An 18,366-nucleotide genomic window follows, 5' to 3' on the forward strand; every position below is an offset into this window, starting at 1 on the left:
TTTGTGCAAGGCAAATGCCCTACCACTGAGGCATTGCTCCAGCCCCACAAGTTAGTAATTTTAATGACATATATTAAAACTGCTTGTTTTGCTGATAGGAAAGCCTCCTGTTCTTTTCTTATCACAATTCTTATCACATTCAGAATAATCTCCCATTTAATTAGTAGTCATTTTCCAGAGAAAGGCAAGTAAGCAGCCAAAGGACAAAAACCACATCATTCATCTTTTATGATGTTAGGCTTATTTCTCTGTCCAGCATATATTTAAATATCTGTTCATAAATGCATGAGTAAGCAAATGAGTACTATTCTGTCAAAAGAACTAGTCAGTAATCCAGTTTACTTCCTTTCAGTTTTCCTCTTTAAGATTTTTAGTTCTATAATGAGTAGGTGGGATTACATGATTTGTCCTAGCCAAGGATTCGTGCATAGAAATGGCATCTGTGCTCGCTTCGGCAGCACATATACTAACATTGGAATGATACAGAGAAGATTAGCATGGCCTCTGCACAAGGTTGACACAAAAATTCGTGAAGCGTTCCGTATTAAAGAAAAAAAAAAAAAAAAGAAATGCCATGTCATTTTTGGTCTGAGTATCAATTGGTGTGGGACCGCAAAGCTTTTTTCCTCTTCCATGTCTATTGAGAATTTTCTCGATGGTGGATTCTCTCTCAATCTAGATTCTATGTTGTATAAGTACTATGAGTTAGAACTAAATTTTTTGTTTTGTTCTATTTTTTTTTTTTTGAGTCACATTTGGTGGTGTTCAGGAACTCTTAGTTCCGCACTCAGGAATCACTTCTGATGATACTAGTGGACTATATAGGGTGCAGAGAATTTAATCAGGGTTAATAGCTTGTAAGGCAAACACCCTACATTCTGTACTAATGCTCCATCCCCAAACTGTTGCTATTTGAAGACATAAAAACTCAGAGGAGGGTCTTTGTGTTAACAAGAAGTCTAATCTAGCCAAATGAATAGAAATCAAGCTTACAAGTTTTTCTGGGTCCTACAGAACTGAAGGGAACAGGGAACTAGCATCATAATAAATCAATAGACCTTTCTACAAGACATAAATGTTATGTATCTACTTAGTTCAATAGAAAAACCCTAGATATCTATGTTTACTAAGCACTTAAAATATGGATAGAATGACTGTTTTGGGGCCACACCTGGCTATGCTCAGGGCCTACTCCTGGCCCTGCACTCAGGGTTTACTTCTGGCAGAGCATGGGAAACCATATGGGATATCAGGTATCAAACCTAAGTCAGTCACATGCAAGGCAAGCATCCTGCATGCTGTACTGTCTCTCTGCCCCCTGAATGTTAAATTTAAATTAAATTAATAACTTGTAGTCACTGCACTGAAAGCATAGCTCTAGAATGGACTATAGCAATAGATGCTATAATGTACTTTATACAGTGCTATTGTACCAGGCAGTTCCATACCCACAATCTGAGTTCACTTTGGATGAGCTTTATGATGTCTCTCTCTGCCACCATCTTTGTGATTCTGAAATTTATGCTGCCATATGCAATTGGCTGTGATGGAGAGTTGATGCCAATAGAGGCAATCTTTAAAAAAAAGAGAATGCAATTGGCTGTGATGGAGAGTTGATGCCAATAGAGGCAATCTTCAAAAAAAAGAGAATAGAGTTGGTGGGCAAATGCTCCACTTTTTCTGATCTCTGGAGGGAAAATTTTGCCACATGTTTGATATGGTCTTGACCTGGTCAAGAAGGTTTCCAGAGAGAGACCAACAGAAATTAACCCCCTGATTAATAAGCCCTTTATTGACACACTCACATTCTATGATCCCTCATATTTGCTTTCTGGGATAACTGCCCAGATGAATGATCTGCATCCAGGTCATGGAGATAGAGTTTTGCAAGGAATCCACACCACGATGGAGCAATTCTGATTGCCTAAGAACACCACAATGAAAGCTTCTTTATCCTTACTTATAAAACTGTCTACATTTTAATTAATTATCCAATAATGGTATGCCTTTCTTAATTTCTTCGCCTTCTTTTGTGATGAGTGAGGGTGACTGAGTCTGGTTATCAAAGACAGATCAAAGAACTTACTAACTGTGTAAGGAGCTTTATGCTTAAAATGAAAACTCAAGGCTCACCAGGAATAATCCCTGAGTATAGAGCTAGGACTATGCCCTGAGCACTGCTGGATGTGATTCAAAATCCCTTAAAAACAAATAATAAATAAACATGCAAAGAGAAGGGACAGATAATTTTCATATTAAATGCTATCAGAAACATGACTTGAGACTTATCAACATGACTTATCAACTGGAAAAGACAACTCAATCCTACTCTAATTTTTAAATATGCATCAACACACTTCAAAGATTCAAATTTTATTCTTCCCAATCTGTGATTTGAAAAATGAATCCTAATGATGTCTTCTGACTTCTCCCAGATCACAGCAGGAAGATAAATAAGTTCATGAAATACTTTGCAATGTAAATATACAGTCTGGAGCTGGAGGAATAGTCCAGTGGGTAGAAGACTTGCATTACTATGCAGCCAACATAGGTTCTAACCCCAGCACCACATGTAGCCCCCTGAGTTTGCCAGGAATGATCCCAGAGCACAGAGCAGTAAGCACTGAGCACTACTGGTGTGGCACCAAAGTCATTATATATTGTATATATATATATATATATATATATATATATATATATATATATATATATCTCAGTATATAGTCATCATATTATATGTACGTGTGTCGTTTCCTACTGACTAGCCTTGGCTAAGGCAGAGAACAATCTGCAATCAGGAAAAGACCTGCATAAATGAAAGAACTCTAATCAGGAAGAGCTTCAGTGATATTATTACTTCCCTGTTCATATACACTATTTAAGAACCCATATTATTTAAGGACTCATGATATACAGATTGTGGTTACCAGTTTTGGAAGAGCACAGAAAATGCCTTTCCCATCACATCATATCTAAGGAGCATACAATCAACATAACATCAGTATTGACAAAAAGCTTGATCACACAGTTGAGGCAGTGTTTACTATGTGTCTCCTCTGAAAGTTTCTATATGGTATTTTCTGTACAGTCTTTCCTATATCTCACTGATGAGGGAAAATGCAAATTTGTAAAGGAGAATCATCTAGGTAATCACTCCTAGAGATCAGATCCCAAATCTAAACCTCATATTTCCAAAACAACAGGAGCTAAGATGTCAGCAAAATGTAATCATTGCATTTGGTTTTGGAGAGGAACATTCCCTAACAATGAGGGAACTGGTCCATAATTAGCACAGTGCAAAAGATACTGCTTAATATTGGACTTATTCCTCTTCCTAGTTACTCAGATTATTTGCATCATCTCAGTCTCACTCTCACAACAAAACTAGTGCAGTTAAGTATTACATGTAAAGAGCTCTAAGTAGTCAATAAGAAAAATTATAACCTATTACAAATTAATTAAAGGAACAAACAAATTCACATAAGAAACACAATGACTCAAAAGCAGACCTTGGTGCATGAAGGTCAAGGACAATAAAATATGTAACTTTGAGAAGGATTTGGGGACGGAGAGAATCTAGGGTACTTTCAGTTTCAACGTTGTTATTCTTGAATATTAAACAAAAATGTTCGCACTCATTTAAAGAATTAACTTATTTTAATGGAATAAAACTATATATTATACATTGATTATAATATAATATATGTGGTGTGGTTTTGAATTCAATACTGGTTGGTCTAAAGCAGTTTTTAGACTCTCAATTATTTCTTTCAATGAAGGAGAGCCTTGCAGGCTTGGGGAACAGATGGTTGGCATTGTGAAGCATGATGTGACTATTTTTTTTTGCATCTCTTAATTGGAATATAGCATGCAATGTCACACCACCTTATATATTTATAATAAGAAATTAGAGATATTTTTCTCTGCTAGGTTCTCTTCTCAGAACTTGGCAATTAAGGTTAAGACAGAAAAAACACTGTTTCATGAGGCGATTTTGGCTATTAATTTGGAAAAAAAATCAGTCATGTGAAATTTACCAGGAAGCATTATCATTATTATTGTCTGCATACTCTTGCTTTGGAATACTAAAATATATATGTAGGACCTGAGCAGTGGTACAAGTGGTAGGGCGTCTGTCTTGCATGTGCTTACCTAGGACAGACCAAGGTCGATCCTCAGAGTCCATATGGTCCCCCAAGTCAGGAATGATTTCTGAGGGCCTAGCCAGGAGTAACCCCTGAGCATCACCAGGTGTGGCCCAAAAACCAAATATATAGACAACTTCTGAATAGAAGAGTTATTCAAATGTGACTATTTTAATATTTAAAAAAAGTAATAAACTATCATCTCTATTTACTTATATTGAGAATGAGGAAAATTAAGAGTTATTATATTTAAAAATTGAAGGACACACTGGTATTGTAAAGGGGTGAAGTAAGAGGGAGCATTAAGACATTGGTGCAGGGACCCAGAAGATTCCACATGCCAGTTCTTCTGTTTCTCTTCAGCTGGTATGTTGGGGGCTCTGGGCAGAACAGCTAGCCATAGGCCCCCTGGGCTGACCACTTACTCCAGGGGACTGAGATCCCCCCACACCAGAATGATCTTCAGGACCATGCCTGGTAAATCGGGCCCTGGGGGGAGGGTGGGGGAGAGAAATTCCTCCCCTATGCATACTGAACCCCATTCAGGAATTCTTTTCTTCCTAGTATTCATTTTCAAAAGCAACACATATACTTTTTATCAACACCAAAAATATTCTTAATTCTGTTTCTAGGGAAATAAATGGAATTTCCTAGATTTGGAGGATAATATTCAAATAGGTCTCTAAAATCAGTTTATATGTAGACGTGACTTCCTATACAATGGTCCTCTCTGACTGCCAAGCCTAATCCATAAACAATTCATCTATAGTACAATGTATATAACCCCTCTGATATATTACCCCTCTTCCACACCAGAGCCCCTTCTACTCCCCCACCTCCCAATCTGGACTCGTTATCTTCCCCTTAATTAACCCTCTTTACCCTCAGTTCTTTAATTTGTTAGGCACCAAGACTGACCTCTTGCCCCAACAGATTCTGCCTGTTCACACACCCCTACAAAGCTCATTATTACTCCTTAACTCTCTCACCCTCAACCATCAGTACCCCACATTTACCCTTTTTAACTTCAGTACTACACAGTTCTAATCACAGACCAAAGTCGTGCATTGGATTTAACAACCCCAACTGTTTCAAAAGAAACAAAATGGACACATATGTCTTTTGAATATTTTATGTGTATTTTCTTTAACAACTATAACTTTTTCTAAATATTCTTTTACCGTGATGATTCTACCCACTTTTTATCTTGTCTTCTCTTTGTGAGCTGTTCAATAAGGAATTTTGGTGGAAGAGTCCCTCAGTTTAATGCTTATTATTGAGCACAATTAAGTTTATGTTCCTGTATCTTTAAATGAAGACATTGATACTTTGAATTGTTCCTAGATAATAAAAAATAAATTAATATTAAAATTCAGTGCATCACCACTAAGTAAATAAGTGGGTAATAAAAGGTATGATTTTGGCAGGTGTTTTTATATGTTGTAAGAGAAAGTATATTAGAGTTGCTTAGCCAGACTAGGAGAGCACCAGTTTTACATTATCCCCAGAGAATAAAACTTGAGAGAAACAGAAAAGGGAGTAAGGTAAATGAGTGCCCACATATTTGAAGTTGTGAGAAAATATTATTATGTGCATAAAAGATGATCACAGGGGTCCTATGTATTCATCTGTCTGACAAGAGTAAGAGTCCAGGTTCCTTGACCTGTGGAGGATTAAATAAACTTTGATGTTATTGTTCTGTATCTCTGAATACCTTCTTGTTTACCATTCACCTATTAGATGAAGAAAATACATTCATCTCCTAAAACCTCCTAAATCCTCTTCTCTCATCAAATTTTTATTTAACTGTCAGGGCTGAGCAGTACTTGAGAATGAAAAGCAAGTATATTTATTAAGACTGAAGAATATAACATGACTTACGCCATCTTGAATACATCCATATTATTGGAACATTTTCCTTCAGGAAGTACTTACTGTTTGGAATTGGTCTAGAGTTTTTATTTATGTATCTATTTTTTTATCTTTTGGACTTGGTGCCGAGTCTATTTGGAACATTTAAATCTTTTGCATGCTATTTTTGGATAATTTTCTTCTCCAAATACTACTCTTTAAGCAGAGAGTCCTAAAATTATTTTACCAATTCAAAACCCTCAAACAACATTGAAATATTTTATTGGCAACCCGAAGTACAATATTATCCAGTTTGGTTAAAAATCTTTCCACCATACCAGACTATTGTGTAGAAAAACAACCAGGCCAGAGACAGGAAACTTCTTTTTCTTTGATTTTTTAAAGTCAAAATACAAAGTAGAATTCTGTAAAGAGCCAAAATCAGACCCTCAATATCTCTAAAGTTCTGTTCATTGTTAAGAGCTCAACCTAAATTCAAATCTCTAACTATTGGGCAGTTTGTTTTGGAGAAGGATCTCCTTAGATATACACCCAATGGAGTCAAATGTCTCAATGATTCCTTTTCCTCTATGTTGCACCAACTCCTGCCAGAAATTATCTTAATTTCCTACCAAACTGATGAGGTTTCTGTTGCTATATCTGATAACGGGGTGGTGGAAAAGAGAGAATGATTGCTATTGAAAGTCAAAAGAATCAAAGCTACTTTCCCTAGATCACAATGCCTGCAACCATCTCAGGTGTCTAGTTTTGCGACAAACTGAAGATTTTTGATCTCCAGGACCAAAGGGACTTTGATGAATGTTTGCTAAGCACCTAACTCAATATAGTCCTTATCAAGCCTTTTTAAACCACTAATTTAGCTGCTCCTACCAGGAAAACAAACTGACTAAATACTAGCAGGGGTCTCAAACTCACGGCCACAAACGGCCCTCCATACAATATTTTGTGGCCTTGCCCTAGAGGAATCTTTTTTTGTTTTGTTTTAGTTGTTTGGGTCATACCCCACAATGTTCAAGGCTTACTACTGACTTTGCACTCAAGGATCACCCCGACTTTGCCTCCTGTGGCCCCCAGGTAAATTGAGTTTGAGACCCCTGCTTGTACTTTAGTCTAACAGTAACAACAAAAAAGTGAAGATGAAAATTTATAAGACTAAATACTCCAATTAAAAGAGGTTTCCTAAATTTTATTTGCATGTTTCTGTGGAAAACTTGGTGAAACTAATGGCAGTGTATATAGGACTACTGTTCTATTAATTTATCTTTTAAAATTACCAACATTGGACCAGGAATTATACAAAATTTTTTTTCAGAAGATTCACTTAGCATTCTATACTTAACATTTTTCTTCAACTTGACTCATTTTAAAACCGTAAATCCAGCAATTGTGCTCACTGATCTTAATCCAAAGTACTTGAAATTTTATGCCCACATAATCTATGAAGATGATAAGTAAGAACTGTGCTTTCTAAAAGTTTTAAGGGGAACAGGATGACCCTTAAACATCCTGCATGATACTATAATGATTCATGTTGATGTTCACTTGTCCAGACTTACAGAATGTATAACTGAAGTATTAATTATTAATAAGAGTCCTTGATGATGGTGTATAATGGTGGATGGATGGTGAGGCTGTTCTTGGCCTGCCAGCATCTGCAGCTTCTTTGGCCTGGCAGGTCTGAAGATTCAGGATAATGGTGAGGAAAAGACTCACAAGCAGTCAATAGAAGTCAGGAGACATGAAACTTTATTATAAGGCTATCACCACAATGTGTGGCTTCTAAGCTAAACAGCCTCTTTGCACCCTCTCATCTCTCCATCCTGCCTCTTCCTGAGGTTTCTTGCTGAATCTCTTGCCGAATCTCTCTTATGCCCCTCAGGAAACTCCTTTGTTACCCCTCATAGACTCCTCCCAGATGTGGGCTGGTCTGACCATCAGGTAAGATTAGCATTTTGCCCTGGGAGGAGTAACATATAACCCCAAGGGTGAATCCTAATGTAAACCATGGAGTTTGGATAATTATTTATCCTATTGGTTTATCAGCTATAATAAATGTACTTCTCTGGGTGGAGGCTATTGAGTAGGGGAGGCTTTCTATGTTTGGGGTAAGAGGTACAGGGGAAAATGCTGTACCTTTTTCTTAATTTCACTATGAATGTAAAATTTATCTAAAAATAGTATAGTAAAAAAAATTTAGTGAGGGGCCCCGAGAGATAGCACAGCAGTGCTTGCCTTGCAAGCAGCCAATCCAGGACCAAAGGTGGTTAGTTCAAATCCCGGTGTCCCATATGGTCCCCTGTGCCTGCCAGGAGCTATTTCTGAGCAGACAGCCAGGAGTAACCCCTGAGCATCGCCCGGTGTGGCCCAAAAACTAAAAAAAAAAAAAAAAAAAATGTAGTGAGACTATGATATTCACTGGAAGAGTACCTACTTTACTTGGGTGCAGCTATTACTTTGATCTTCAATACTGAGAAAAATGTGTCCTATTGAACCACCGTAGCTAATTCTCAGTGTTTGAGTAACTCCAGATACCCCTAGGCTCAAAGAAGAATATTGTTACAATGACCCATGTGATTTCATGGTTCACATGACTGTCTACAAAAAGCTACTTGTTTATGTAAGTCACCAATTTGGAAATCAATAATCTCAATGATTTGTTGGAGAAGCTGTGCCTAGAGATTCTAGAGCTAGACTGGTCCAGCTCCCATCATGCTCTTAGCTGCTTGAAAGGCCTGATTATAAAATTGCTGTGGAATATTGTTACATCAATGTCTCTCTATGAACTACACTTTCAAGTAACTCTAAAGTTGACTTTGTGGTTGCTTTAGCCAAAAGGACGGGAAAGCAAGTCTGATGCAGACATTTGATAAGTTCTTGCACAATGCAACCTGTCTTCATAAAATGCTTACTCTTGGCGGCCCGATCCTTCATGTAAAGGAGCTCAGCTGTTTGAGGAGATCATGTAAAGGGAGAAAAACTAATTCCTAACTAGCCTGACTGCTCAAATCACTCCAGTTTAAGAGCCAGATATATGTGTGAGAAAGAACAGGAGAGATTTGCTAAGTCAAAAGAAATAATAAATCACTGTTCTTTAAAGTCATCAAGTTTAGGGATGGTTTCTTATACAGAAATAAATAACAAAAAATATAAAAATAAATAACTAGAATATAACATTTACAAAATTATAAATGCATAGTTTACCTAGCATGCATCAAAATATTTTGTCAATCAATGTATCACATAAAACTTTCTCATGTACCATTATCTAATAAATTTCTTAAAATATTAATTACATGGTACATTGATAATATTCAATACAATCTAGCCTTTTTCCAGATTCTTGAATAAAGTTGATCTACATAAACTAATTTAATTTAGTCCTTCAAATATCCTTAGTAGGTGGGTATTATTCTCTTTTTCTTTTCTTTTCTTTTGGTTTTGGGACCACACCCAGTGGTGCCTAGGGGTTGCTTCTGGTTCTGTACTCAGAAATTACTCCTAACAGGCTCAGGGAACCATATGGGATTCTGGAGATCAAACTCTGGTCAACCACATGCAAAGCAAACACTGTACCCTGTGCTACTGCTCCAGCCCCAGGTAGGTGTTATTCTTATTAAAATTCTGTAAAAGAGAAAAGGTCAAGCAATTTACTAAAGATCTCTTGGGAGCTTTTATGACTCTTAGCACTTATTCTATGGGATATAACCTTTGCTAAAATTGAAAGCAAAGGCATAAGGTCTATTCTCTTTACATATATGTTTTATTCCTTTTAATTATGAATTATTGATCTCTTCGCTTGTGTCATAGTCAGGTCAATAGAATTAACTGAACTGAATATGACAGAACCATTCACTGACTTCACCAGAGCTGTGGTTTCAGTGCTTCTCCTTACCTTCCTATCATTTATGCACTTCCTCTGCTACCAGAGCATTGTCAAAAGCCTCAGTCAGCCATTCTGATTCTCATCAATAATTATCAGACAATTTATATGAGCTTAGTCTTAGTCTAAGACCTGGGTGAGTATGAACAGTTATGAAGAGGTTCAGTAAAAGAATAAAATGTAACTCCAGACCTAAAGAAATTTAGTCCACACCCCCAACTAAACTAAGCAAGACCCATTTAAAACTATAACTAAATCATGGGCTTAAATACAGATTTTATAACAACAAAAAATATTTATAAACTAAATCACAAGAAACTAAATCACAAGTAAGGATTAAGTATGGACAGAGATGAGGGTTGTACAAATAAAATTCTTCAATCTATCTCTTGTCCCTGGCCCAATATAGGGCCTGGCTTACAATACTTATGAAATCTATATATGTTAAGGCCATGTCCAGAAGCTCAGAACAGAGGACCATTTGATATATGAGAGTGTAGAATAGTTGAAGAGTTGAAGAGGGAGACTGGAAAGTGATAAGGCACAGATTGGAGTCAGAGGCCTTGCCCATGACATTTCAGCAGGAATATTAAAAAGGGTTGGGGTAATAAAAGTTATAGGAAAGAATGCTTTCCCTCCAGTGGGACCCTAAGAACCCAGAATAAGGCCAACCCAGAAGTTGGTTCCACCTTCGATGAAACAAGAAACTATTTGCTTCCTTCATTGGCCTTGGGCAGAACCCAATAGATTCCCTTCTTTAAGAAAATGTCCTCGGATTCACATCTCCTCAGCACTGACCACCTCCATCCCTGTCCCTTGTACCATAGGGGCCTTTAAGTAAGTTGCCCTAAGCCCCTGCTTCAAAGGCCTTCAGAGTGGCAAAGCCACACACCATATCCAGAGAACCAACATGATGGATCCCCTTCTGGAGCAGTCAGTAAAATCCAAATAGGCCTCTGAACTAGTAACTATCTGAGCATAGCAGAACTATCTGAGGGTAACATAAGATTCTCACTCCCTTTTTGTTCTTCAGGGAACAGTGAGCTTTGGTTTGAGGTTACCTCACAGGAAAAACAATCTGATATGTGATAAACCTCTTTGGCCTCTGGCAGAATGAGAAGGGCCTATTAGCCTGAGCTCCAATTAAATCAAGCTGGGTCTTCCTAGACGGTTAAGTAAGCTAAACCACAGCTCTGGTTTGTGGTGAAAAACTCCAGCCCAAAGCAGGCACCTGGGGAATCTAAGAGAATTATAAATAAGCAAAGGAAGTCTTTCAAGGAGATCTAGAAAACAATTTCATAAGCATATACATTTCCAACAGCACCTCTGCAAATACAGCTCAATTTGAAATACCATTTGCATTAGAATAGTCATGAATATTCAAAAGTCAGCCAGTGTTTCAGAGTTATTGTCTATTCCTGGCGCTTTCATCTTTCCCTTGAAAAGCAGATCATGGGTTTTCAAGCAAGGTGGGCTTGGCTGGGTTTTATGCTGCCATACTTGGCAGAAAAGGGGATGATTATTTTGTTTCTTAATATTAGAAGAGGGGAAAAGCCTCAGCTGGTGTTAAATCTTGCTCTTTGTTCTGGTCAGGGTAAGAATTCTGCTTTTGGCCTAATGGAAGGGCAGAATTTGCAGATTAAAATATTGAGCATATTTTTCATCACACCATGATTCTCTGCCCTAGGAACACACAACCCTATTCTCTGGGGATTGGGTGGTGCTATTCCTGGCACAGTGATCACACAGTCTCAGCTGCTTTGATCAAGTCACTTCTCTGCTGCACTTGAATATTCCCCCTAGTCAGAATATCCCCCCTAGTCCTCATGTGTAGGACTGGAGAGTTAGTACAGGAATTATGGCAATTGCCTTGCAAGCAACTGAATCAAGATGAATCCCCAGCAACCCACATGGTCCCCTGAAAGTGAGCACCACTGAAAGTGATCTCTGAGCTTACCAAGGCAGGAGTAAGCTCTGAGCACTGCCGACCATGGCCCCAAAACAAGAACGAAAACCTAACAAAACACCTCATGCGTCCAGACCATCCTTCCTTTTTAGCCTCCAGTTTACCTCACCAAAAGGTGTTGAATATGTGAATGTGCTTTGATCTGCTCAGAGAACTCTCTAGAGGTCCCTTGCCAATGGTTGCACATGGAAGATTTTCTTGCCAGGAAGCAATATAATACCATGATTTACCAGGAAGTATCAATGTATGGTGGGGGGTTGGAGTGGGAAGAGAATCCTCCTAAGTGTGTCCAAGGGAGCTGGGACCTCCTCCTTGTGAGTCTTCACCAACTCTTGATTCTTCAGCAGTCCAAGGGTACACTACTGTTTGGGCACTGTGGTCCTGACATTATTCCGGTTACCCCAATGATACTCAGGACTACATCCGGTGATACTCTGGGGACCACATGGTTCCAGAGATTGAACTATGGTCAGTCACATGCAAGGCGTATGCCTTAACCCTGTACTATCTCTCTGAATCCCTATATGGGATTCTCCTAAACAGTTGTAATATTAAGAAAACAAGTGTCATTACCAGAAAGAAGAAGAAACTCATCCATTTGCTAAGATAAATGGCAACCATTTCTCCCTTGTATGCCACAATTTTATTTTCCCAACATGTCCTCCACATGCTCCAAACTGATCTAAGAGTCAGTAACAGGATCAAGGTGAGTTAAGAAAGCAATGCAGAAAGGTGAAACTGGCAGAGTTAATTTTGCAAGGACTCATTTCTCTGCCACCCCATCCCCATTTCAGCTGAAGTTCATTCTATTGTTACAGAAGCTCTGTCTAAATTGTTCCATTTCCGTGACAAAGTCTTGATGGTATCTCTTTAAGGCTGTCAGAGAAGCCAATGCAAAGTCAATTCAGAAGTGAAGTCATGGTTACAAAAGTGCCTTCAGTGAAAACTGACAATGTGGGAAGGCTTACCTGTTCCCTTGCAATTATTTCCGTATTCAATTTGCAAGATAAAGGATGAGTGCCTCACCACCCACCCATAACCCAGGATCAGGCTGTGCTCTTTCTATTTATGCACCAGCTTTCTCAGGGCTGGCCTCAAATCACCAGGTAGAGTCTTCAAATGTTGGTGCTGGGGAGGACTTTAGAAATTATCCAGCTTTGGGATTCAGAGCATCCCAAAAGAAGAATAATGTATAGCAAACAATCTTATTAACCAGCATTACCAAAAAAATAAATAAAGTCACATGTCTGTGATTGCATGATCCAAATGAGAGGAGAAAGTGTGGAGGTGAGTTCAGATAAAGGGCTGCCATAGTGCCTTTTAAGTTTGATGGAGGAGAAATGTCTCCAATTTTGTGCTCCATGTGAAACCATTAGCACAATCCCAGAAGTCCCCAAGAATACAGATTTCCTGTGGTCATAGTAGTTACCTATTCATCTTCTTTTGTTTTCTTCCTTCTTACATGTTACTACTGACTTTCCTGAGAAAACCTTCCAAAGAATGTTTGAATTTTCTAAAAAAGTTCTCAGAAATCACATTGATCTGAGAACTGATTCACCCACTCAAAGACACTCCTTTAGGAGGACAGGTGCTCATCTGTAGCTGATTTTGTACCCCCTGAGGTCCTCCCCCCTTTCTACAACTTTATGTTAATGAGTTGAGTTGATGGGCTGGAACATATAGAACAGGTGTTTCACAGCTACTGACATTTTAGATCATGGGGTCTTCAAACTTTTCAAAGTGGGGGCCGGATTACGGTCCCTTAGAGAGCTGGAGGGCCGGAGTATACGAGCTACTAATTCCTACTCACACTGCACATATCTTATATAAATAAAATGAAAACCATTTACAAATTAACAGATCATGCACCAGTACTTCAATGGGAACTGTGGGCCTGCTTTTGGCTAATGAGATGGTCAATGTCCGGTTCCATATTTGTCACTGCCAGCCGTAACAAGTGATGCAAGTGGGCATCAGTTAATCTTGATCTGGTTGGAGATTTCAGATGTTTCATTCTTGAAAAAGTCTGTTCACAGGCATAAGTGCTACCAAAGATGGTTACCATTTTGAGTGCATGGTTTCTGATATTTGGATATGTCTCAGAGGGGAGAGATGCATAGAAATTCAAAAGGTTACTTGACTTAAATGCATCTTTCAGAGAGTCACAATTCTGCAGTTCAGCCAGTTCCATTTGGTAAATTGTAAGGACATTTTCAATCTCAACAGAAAATGGGTTATGAAAAAGCTGTATGTCCTGTTCATGGAGATGAAGCTCTTTGAATCTAAATTGAAACTCCTTTTGCAACAATTCTAGTGAAGCCAGACATGTTTCCTTTGGGAATGCAACCAATGGTTTGTCCGCTGACAGGTTTTGAGTTGTTGGGAGATGACTGAAATTTTCCTCCTGTACTTGTTTGATGAGAAGGCCTAATTTTACTTCAAATGCTTTCACATGCGATGCCATATCACAGATGAGCTTCCCCTTGCCTTGAAGTTGCAGATTGAAACTGTTGAGTAGCTCTGTTATATCTGTCAGAAAGGCAAGGTGCCATTTCCATTCTGCATCATTGAGCTCTGGTACTTCTTGGTTTTTTGAAAGTAGAAAAGCTGTAATCTGCGGAAGTAAGTCATAGAAATGTTTCAAAACTCTCCCTCTACTCAGCCAACGGACTTCTGTGTGGTACAGAACATCTTCATGGGCAACATTTACCTCAGATAGAAATTCCTAAAATTGTCTGTGGTTTAGTGCATGAGTTCTAATATAATTAACACAAGATACCACAATTTTCATAACAGAGTCCCACTTCAGTGATTTACAACACAGCGCTTGTTGGTGGATGAGGCAGTGTATGGCAATTGGATGAGTTATTGGATCAGTTGTTACACTGACTAGTTTAACCCAGCCCAGCTCCAAACTATTCAGTTTGGCAAACCTTTTCAAATATATCCACTCCTGTGGTTGTACCTTTGATACTTTGCAGTGCAGCAAGCTCTTCTGTGACTTCAAATTACTCATTTGTCCCACGCATTTAGAGAAGTTGGGCAGAATCACGAACATCATTGCTTTCGTCAAGTGCCAAGGAAAAATAGCAAAGTTTCTTTGCAGAGTTTTGCAAATGGTGCAGCAAATTTTCTCCCATTTCTTCAATCCTTCGTGTCATTGTAACTCCTGAAAGGCTGGCTCACTGGACTAAATAAATCGGCCTTCTCTGGACACATCTCTTTGGCAACAGAAATAAGGTATTCTTTAACAAATTCTCCCTCCACAAATGGTTTGCCATTGCACGCTATTAGCTTGGCAACTTGAGAACTTGCCCGCAGTGAGGAAGTATTTAACTGCTTCTGCTTCACAAAAGTACTTTGCTGAGTCGTCAGTGTATGTTTCAGTTGTAATATTTTATCTTTTCTCACTTCTCCAACCAAACAATCATATTTATCTTTATGTTGAGTTTGATAGTGGCATCGCAAATTGTATTCTTTGAACACAGCAACTATATTCTGGCATATCAGACACACAGCTTTTTCTTTGTACCACATAAAAAAGTAATCATAAGTCCAATGTTCTTTGAATATCCTACACTCGCTGTTAATTTTTCTTTTTCTTGACATCATTGTTTCCTAGGGATTCCAAACTGATTTAGTGAAATACAAATATGTGTGTATATATACACACAGTGTATGAACCCCCATTAGTCCCTGATGTGAACACTTACCCCTTGCAGGCTTTTCTAAGCAGACCAGCTCAGTCCCTGATAGTTCAGTTATACCTCCCTATATAATGCCCAAATTGATATGTTTGGAATCAGCATGTGAACACTGAAAAGGAATTGCAAAATGCATATAAAATTTTCAATGTAACCCCTTTAAAATGCTTCAGCATCAAACCCCTAATTTTCCACATGGGCAATTCAGCACCGAACCCCTAACCTCTCAACCACCGCCCACCCCCCTAACTTTGATTTCAGCACTGAACGCCTCACCACCCCCAAAGGGGAATTTTCATATGAGTCACCCACAGCCCAATCAGGCAGAACCCCCCATCTGGCAAAAATTTATTTCTATGGCACTTTTGACTGACCTTTGGCAGTGGAGAGAGTGGTGGAAAACCTCACTGACAGGCAGGCACAGCACACAGACACCACGTTGCCTGGGGGTGGAGCAGACACCTTTTTACATCGTATAGTTATCCACATGTGGTACTCCCTGCCATGCGGCTTCCGGAGCCCTCCAGCAACACGCGAGCCAAGCGCCAGGTGCAAGGGCGCATCAGTGTCCCTCTCAACACCGCCCTAACACCCATCCTCCCAGCACACAACATGCCATGGGCGGAGGCGGTTTACGTCATCCCTGAGAAACCATGACACTGAGTGTATATGCTGGCAGGTATCTTGGCATCCAAACTGCTGGCGGGCGGGTCAGACTCCACATGTGGCCCGCAGGCTGTTGTTTGAAGACCCCTGTTTTAGATGGTATAAATCCTGATTGTGGAAGGCTTTCCTTTGCTATTTATTTAACAGCAACCCCAATTTACTATTATATGTCAAAAGAGCCTTTGATCAGAGTTGTGACAACCCAAAATGCCTCCAGATTTTGCCAGATTTTGGGCTGGATCCATAACACAATGAGTAGGGTGTTTGCCTTGCACACAGCCGACCTGAGTTCAATCTCTGGTGCCCCATATGGTCCCCTGAGCCTGCCAGGAGTAATTTCTGAGGGCAGAACCAGGAGTAACCCCTGAGTGCTGCTGAGCATGTCCTCCCCCCCCCCCCCCGAAAAAAACCCAACAAACAAAGGTCTGCACTTGGAGGATGAGCTCAGAAAGAGGAAATTTTTATGCCATCTCAACAAGTTACTTCCTGTGATTGAGCTTTCCCATCTGGTCTGGTCTACCATCTTCTTTTCAGCAAGCAACAACAATGCAAAACAAATAAACAACTCCCCCCAAAAAAACCTACTTGGGATACTGTTAAAAATTCATCTTGTATAAGTTTGGTAAACATTGTCCTAGGGTTAGTGTTAGTCTGGTCTTGCTGCTACTGATGTGAAAGGAAATATAATCAGTTAGGGCAGCATGAAGCAGGTTGGCATCTTTGAGGATTACACTGAGGTCTTAAATGCGAGCTGATGATTCTTGGGCTAGTAACTTAAATTTTACCCACTGAATTACAATTGAATATATTTATAATTTATCTGAAAAAATATGTTTAATTATGCTATTGTAAACTGAGTTTATATAAACTCCTAAAACGATGTTAATTATAACTAAAATGTATAATGACATGGAAGCCCCATACATTCTAGGTAAGTTCTAATATGACTTTTATAAATGAAGAAACTGAGGCTTATGCAGTGGAATCTTCTTCAGGCCACATACAGCTCAGGGCTAAACATAGAGATGTAAACTTTCCACCTCTGACAGCTTCATTCAGTGGCAGAGAGGAGCATATGAGAGATTTCAGTGTTTTATTGTTGAGTGGGTTATATATGTTGTGCAGATGGCCAACACTTAAGCCAGCTATTTTTCAAAATTCCTCATTCTAGTGTCATTTTATTTGTGCTGAGCTATGCCCAGGTTCTCAATGCCTTCAAAATATAACATGGTAACACACATACATACATATAATATACACACAGCCTTATCCTGGAAACAATATAGAAAAATACATCTTAAAAAACTTTTTGTAATCCATATTCCCATTGATAGATGATCGTAGAGAGAAGTGTGGTACATGTAGACAATGGAGTACTATTCTGCTATATAAAAGATGATGAAACTTGTGATTTTCAACAAAACAGAAGGAAATTATGCATAGCAATCTAAGTGAGAAAAGTTAAGTGTTCACCTACATATTATGCAGGGGTCTGGAGATGATTCAATGAGCTGGACTACATGCATGCTTTGCATACTGGATTCATGGGCTCAATTCTCAACACCCCAGAAATAGTCCCCAAACACTGAGCTGGGAAGTACAACACCAGATTCATCTATCCACTTCCAGCATATTTGAATAAGACCCAAACAATTTCAAGAAAAAAGAGAAAAGGAAAATAAACTTTGAAAAATAAAATTATTCAAAGCAATTTATAAGTTTAGGGATTTAGCCTGGCATCAAAATATTTAGAAACATGTAAATGATATGAAGTGGTGATAAATAAGGAGGGAACTTTCCCACCTGCCTTCAAACTAAGCCAAACCAGACATGTGACCCAAATATTCCCAGTTGGATGTTGTAAATTGTAAGCCAGTGATGATACAAGGAATGACTTCAGTTGGTGAAGATACAGATATCCCACTGCCAGGGCTTACAAACTTGAACATTCTAGAAATCAGTGGTATTCCTGACCTGACTTCCAGATGATCACCCCCAAATGTGGATTCATCTGTGGGTCAGAAGTTATTGGGGGTCATTGGATGCCCATATGTTAGGTTCTCTAAATACCCACACTAGTATGTGAATATCTAGACCTTCTGAGTTCATTCCATTCCAGCAGAGATGGTTTTG

General features: G+C 38.9%; 1 non-coding gene across 1 annotated transcript; it reads left to right on the forward strand.

Moving 5' to 3' along the window:
* The first annotated feature begins 442 nt into the window (after window positions 1–442).
* LOC125998351 (U6 spliceosomal RNA) lies at window positions 443–549 on the forward strand. The gene has a single exon (XR_007491941.1). It is a non-coding gene; the product is annotated as a U6 spliceosomal RNA (small nuclear RNA).
* Window positions 550–18,366: the final 17,817 nt, after the last annotated feature.

The sequence above is a fragment of the Suncus etruscus genome, chromosome 20 (genome assembly GCF_024139225.1).
Source record: "Suncus etruscus isolate mSunEtr1 chromosome 20, mSunEtr1.pri.cur, whole genome shotgun sequence".
Taxonomy (NCBI): domain Eukaryota; kingdom Metazoa; phylum Chordata; class Mammalia; order Eulipotyphla; family Soricidae; genus Suncus; species Suncus etruscus.